This window comes from Scyliorhinus canicula, chromosome 13 (genome assembly GCF_902713615.1).
Source record: "Scyliorhinus canicula chromosome 13, sScyCan1.1, whole genome shotgun sequence".
Classification (NCBI taxonomy): domain Eukaryota; kingdom Metazoa; phylum Chordata; class Chondrichthyes; order Carcharhiniformes; family Scyliorhinidae; genus Scyliorhinus; species Scyliorhinus canicula.
Genome location: NC_052158.1, coordinates 42,693,845 through 42,700,339, shown reverse-complemented (window position 1 = coordinate 42,700,339; position 6,495 = coordinate 42,693,845).

Sequence of the window (6,495 nt, the reverse complement as noted above, 5' to 3'; positions counted from 1 at the left end):
GAGGAGCAGAGATTAAAGGAGAGAGAGAGAGACAGAGAGGAGCAGAGATTAAAGGAGAGAGAGAGAGTCAGAGAGGAGCAGAGAGTAAAGGAGAGAGAGAGAGAGACAGAGAGGAGCAGACAGTAAAGGAGAGAGAGAGAGAGAGAGACAGAGAGGAGCAAAGATTAAAGGAGAGGGCGAGAGACAGAGAGGAGCAGAGATTAAAGGAGAGAGAGAGAGACAGAGAGGATCAGAGATTAAAGGAGAGAGAGAGAGAGACAGAGAGGAGCAGACAGTAAAGGAGAGAGAGAGAGACAGAGAGGAGCAGAGATTAAAGGAGAGACAGAGAGGAGCAGAGATTAAAGGGGAGAGAGAGAGAGAGACAGAGAGGAGCAGACAGTAAAGGAGAGAGAGAGAGAGGCAGAGAGGAGCAGAGATTAAAGGAGAGAGAGAGAGAGTGAGACAGAGAGGAGCAGACAGTAAAGGAGAGAGAGAGAGACAGAGAGGAGCAGACAGTAAAGGAGAGAGAGAGAGACAGAGAGGAGCAGACAGTAAAGGAGAGAGAGAGAGACAGAGAGGAGCAGACAGTAAAGGAGAGAGAGAGAGACAGAGAGGAGCAGACAGTAAAGGAGAGAGAGAGAGACAGAGAGGAGCAGACAGTAAAGGAGAGAGAGAGAGACAGAGAGGAGCAGAGAGTAAAGGAGAGAGAGAGAGACAGAGAGGAGCAGAGATTAAAGGAGAGAGAGAGAGAGAGAGACAGAGAGGAGCAGACAGTAAATGAGAGAGAGAGAGACAGAGGAGCAGACAGTAAAGGAGAGAGAGAGAGATAGAGAGGAGCAGAGATTAAAGGAGAGAGAGAGAGAGACAGAGAGGAGCAGAGAGTGATGGAGAGAGAGAGAGACAGAGAGGAGGAGACAGTAAAGGAGAGAGAGAGACAGAGAGGAGCAGACAGTAAAGGAGAGAGAGAGAGACAGAGAGGAGGAGACAGTAAAGGAGATAGAGAGAGACAGAGAGGAGCAGACAGTAAAGGAGAGAGAGAGAGAGAGAGGAGCAGAGATTAAAGGAGAGAGAGAGAGAGACAGAGAGGAGCAGACAGTAAAGGAGGGAAAGAGAGAGAGGAGCAGAGATTAAAGGAGAGAGTGGGACAGACAGAGAGGAGCAGAGTGTGAAGGAGAGAGAGAGAGACAGACAGAGAGGAGCAGAGATTAAAGGAGAGAGTGGGGGAGACAGAGAGGATCAGAGATTAAAGGAGAGAGTGGGTACTAATGTTTGGGTTTTCACTGTGTCATGTCGAGTCAGCTAAGAAGTGGCTCTAGTATGCTAGAGACAAAGCTGTTGAGATGCAATGAAAATTCAATAACCTTGAAAGCCACGGAGTCTTTGATTGGCCTGGAGATATAGAGATCACTGTGGAATACCTTAATCCATAATTACTTGTGTAAAAGTCAAATGGGGGGGGTTTCTGCTTGTTACAGATGTTCCTGCTGTTGGGTGCTACAGTAATCTGCAAACTTCACTCTTCGCAGATGTTGACTCCAAGAAACCTAGCTGTGTTTCAGTGTCAAACGCTACCTCAGGGTTCCCACCATTGCTCGAGATGGTTTACTCATTGTGAGGCTTGATCAGAGAATACATTATCATTCCATGTAATGTTCTGGAAAGCATTACCATGAATCTCCACCTAGCTCAGGGACACCCATCATGTCACCTACTCAAATTGGTCACTCAGCAGTATTTCTATGCGCTCGATATGGATGGATGGCCCCATTGATCAGGTTACATATAGCTGCCATATTCACACTTCTCCAGACCAGACCACACACTGTACCCCAGTCTGTATTCCAGAGGCGATTGACATCTTATTTGTTGCTGAAGCAATGACTCATTTGTTTTTTTAGAAAATATTTTATTAAGGTATTTATAATTTGAACATTTTTAACGAAGAGATCCAACACACACAAAATCCCCACAATAACATACCCATCTCCCCCCAAATATATACACTAACTATCATGGTCCATGTACCTACTCCATCCCACGGTTCTCCCTTCCTGATTTCCTACCCTTATCCATCACTTTCATGCCTCTGCCCCCCCACCACGCTGACCCCCCCCCCCCCCTCCCCCGCTGATGGTCAATTCTCCTTGAAGTCATTGATGAACGGCTGCCACCTCCGAGCGAACCCCTGTAGTGAACCCCTTAATGCAAACTTAATCTTCTCCATCCTGAGAAACCCTGCCATGTCACTGACCCACACCCCTGACTTTGGAGGCTCCGAGTCCCTCCATCCCAGTGAAATCCATCTCCGGGCCACCAGAGAGACAAATGCCAAAATGTCGGCCTCTCTCCCCCCCCGGGCTCCCTGATCTACTGGAACCTGTTCCCACTCCATCAGGTCCTTATATATTTCCGAGACCCTTCCCTTTCCCGACCCCTGTTTTTGACATCACATTATCCTGTAGCCCCCTTAGTGCAAGGCGAGGAAAGCCCAGGACCTGTCTCCAGACAAAATCCCGCACTTGTAAGGACCGAAACCCATTCTCCCCCTGGCAACTCAAACTCCTCCTCTATCTCCTCCAAACCCGGGAAACCATTTTCAATGAAAGGATCTCCAAATCTGTCGATCACTGCCCACTGCCACCTCCTAAAGCCCCCATCCAGCCCCCACGGAGCGAACCGGTGATTATCACAGATCGGTGACCACACCGATGTCCCCTCCAGTCCCATGTGCTGCCTCGTTTGCCCCCACAACCTCAGGGCTGCCACTACCACTGGGCGTGTGGACTACCGAGCCGGCGAGAACAGCAGAGGTGTCGTTAACAAAGCCTTCAAACACGTGCCCTTGCAAGATGTCACCTCTACTCGCTCCCACACTGACCCTCCACCATTACCCATTTCCTAACCATTGATATATTAGCCGCCCAGTAGTAATTAATAAAGTTCAGAAGGGCCAAGCCCCCCTCCCAGCGCCCCTGCTCAAGAAGGACCTTCTTCACCCTCTGGGCTTTCCCAGCCCATATAAAACCCGAGATCGACGCATTCATCTTCCTAAAAAATGCCTTAGGGATGAAAATTGGGAGACACTGAAAAATCAACAGCAATCTTGGGAGGACTGTCATTTACACAGGCTGTACCTGAGGGCTGGTTTAGCTCACTGGGCTTAACCGCTGACTTTTAAAGCAGACCAAGGTAGGCCAGCAGCACGGTTTGATTCCTGTACCAGCCTCCCCGGACAGGGAAGAGCGGGGCAGGGGCGACCTTCAGGGTCGCGAGGCTACATACGGTGAGTGGGGGTAGGAGCCCGCCAAACTTCAGGGTTTGGCTCCTGAGGTTGCACTGGAAGTCCAACCCAACAGGAGAGGAGCGCAGAGGTCGGGGAGTACATATAGCTTAAAATTGGCGTACTCGGCGCCCTGTATTGCAAGGTTTGCTACAGTGTACCCCTGGATCGGCACTGAGTGCAATCCAGAAATGAGGGAGATTGTTTGACGTGCAGGGAAGATTTGGAGCGAGCAGCGCCTTACCGTGTCTGGGTGAATGAAACTCTCCGTGCTCCCAAAGTCAAACAGGCAATGCGTTTTGTGTCCATCGACCCGGACGGTCATCATGGAGTTCCGGAGATGTTTTGGTCACGACTGGTTGAGGGTGATTGCGCCGAGTTGCGGGTAGCCGGCGTGGTAGGAGGTGATGGGGTGGTCCCAAGATGGCTGCCCCTATTGGTCGCACGTGTCGGGTGGTGAGGAAGATGGCATCCAAGATGGCGGCCCCCATGAGTCGCACATATTGTGCGGCTTGAAGATGGCTGCCCCCACGGACAGCACGAGGCAGATGACGCGTCCAGAGGGGGCGGAGCTGGCAAGCAAGCAGCCACACTGCGGGGTCTGCAGTCCTGTGAGTCTGAGGGTCAGGTCTGCGACTTGGAGGATTTGGGCCTGGCCAGGCAACCTTTGGCGAAGTGTCCCTTTTTGCCGCAGTCACTGCAGTTCCCGTTCCGGGCAGCGCTGCCTGGGGTGCTGATGCTGGCCGCAGAAATAGCAGGGTAGCCCCCCGGCTTGGGCGGGCAGCCGCGCGGCACAGGCCTGGGGTACTCTCTGGTCGGGGATCCACGAGGGGGTCGCGTGCTCAGACGGGAACTCGTTGAGGCTTTGGAACACTATTTCTAGCGAGGAGGCTAGTGTTACCTTTTCTTCGAGGTCGAGTGCACCTTTCTCGAGTAGGCGCTGTCTCACGTAGTTGGGCCTGACTCCTGCCAGGTAGGCGCCCGGACGGTGAGGTCCCTATGTCGAGAGGCCATAACAGCCTGGTAGTTGCAACTTCGTGCAAGGAGTTTGAGGTCGCGTAGGTACCTCTCCAGCGATTCCCTGGGGCGTTGGCAGCGAGTGGTGAGGAGGTGTCGCGCGTACACCTCATTCACGGGCTTTATGTATAGGCGCCTCAGCATCGCGAGGGCGTCCGTGTATGTGGAGGCTTCCTCGAGTTGTTCAGAGATTCGATGGCTCAGCCGGGCGTAGAGGAGGCTCAGCTTCTGTTTATCGGAGACGGAAGGCGAGTAGGAGACGGCGAGGTAGGCCTCGAAACCTCGGAGCCAGTGCGAAAAAAATCCCTCTGGCTTCCGCGGCCTGTGGATTGTGTTCCAGTCGGTCAGGTTTGAGGGCCGATTCCATTGAGGTGTTGTCGATTAAATTGATGCGACCCTCAATTCACACAAGACAGTGAGTGGAAGTAAACTGTAGCTTTAATCGACTAGAACAGAGCCTGCCTGCGACTGTTCGGCTAGTGAGAGCCGCCTACAGGGCAGCTGCTCTTTATACCTCCCCTCAAGGGGCGGAGCCCACAAGGGCACCAACATGATATATCACAGGGTAATACCTTACAATGGTCCATAGGTGGAGCCCACATGGACAACAGCGTGGTACAGAGTGATACATGGTGAATGGTTAGTATAACACATTCACCATACTAGAAAACTCCCGCCGGATCCAGAATCGCCTTCCCCCCTGTATCTCTTACTTTCCCTATCTCTCTCGCCGCCTCCTGTTTCCTCAGCTGGTGCGCCAGCATCCTGCTGGCTTTTTCCCCATATTCATACACCGCCCCCTTTACCCTCCTCAGCTGTCCCTCCGCCTTACCTGTGGACAGGAGCCCAAACTCCAGCTGCAGTCTCTGACGCTCCTTCAGATGCCCATCATCCGGAGATTCCGCGTACCTCCTGTCCACCTGTAAAATTTCACCTACCAATCTGTCCAACTCCGCCCACTCGGTCTTCTCCTTATGGGCCCGAATTGAGATGAATTCTCCCCTGATAACCACCTTCAGTGCCTCCCACCCCACCCCCGCTGAAACCTGACCGGTATCATTGATCCTGTATCATTATACAGCCCCGAATGGCCTCCCTCACCCGCTCACACACCTCCTCCTCCGCTAACAGCCCCACATCCAACCTCCATGCAATGACTCATTTTGATTGGATGAGAGTGTGTCACTTACACTGCCATTTGTAACATTGCCCGCCATTTGGCTGGGGGCTAGCAGCCGAGCAGCATAGAGCACCCGGCTCTAGCTGCTGATACGGCCCAGAGAACTGCCGGGTCCGTGCTCACGCATGCGCACGGCGGCGGCCTCCACCGGTCACACCACGCGACACGGCGCCGGCCGCGGCTGACGACCCGGACTGCAAAATAGTGGGCCACGGACCATCTCCCAACAATGCCCCCTGCCCCAGCCAAAGTGCCCCCCGCCCGCTGTGGCAGTGCTGAACTGAGCCCACAGCCGCCACAACGAGTTCCCGAAGAATGATAGCACACGCGACCGATGCCATCGGAAACGGCTGGTCGGGGCCGGAGTATCAGGCGGAGGGCCAAAGGCAACGTCCTGAGGCCGTTAATACGTAATCCAGGAGTAGGCTGCTTTGAGGGGGCGGAGCATCGCAAAAGCGGCACCGCTCCCAATTTCGTCGGAAACGGGAATTCTCCAGCCGATTGCCGAGTACGATTTCGGTGCGGTGACCAGAGAATCCCGCCCATGGAATTTATCATTAATCCAGTCTTGGGGTGCCCGGTGCAGGCCAGACCCAGCAGAGATAATAATAATAATCTTTATTATTGTCACAAGTAGGCTTACATTAACACTGCAATGAAGTTACTATGAAAATCCCCTAGTCACCACACTCCGGCACCTGTTCGGGTACACAGAGGGAGAATTCAGGATGTCCAATTCACCTAACAGCACGTCTTTCGGGACTTGTGGGAGGAAACCGGAGCACCCGGAGGAAACCCACACAGACACGGGGAGAATGTGCAGACTCCGCACAGACAGTGATCCAAGCAGGAATCAAACCTGGGACCCTGGAGCTGTGAAGCAACAGTGGTACCCACTGTGCTACCATGCCACCCTATGCAGCAAGACCTGGACAATATCAAGGTTTGGCCTGATAAGTGGAAAGCTACAGTCATGCATGCAAGTGCCAGGCAATGACCATCTCCAATAAGAGAGAATCAAACTACCCCCCTTTCACAT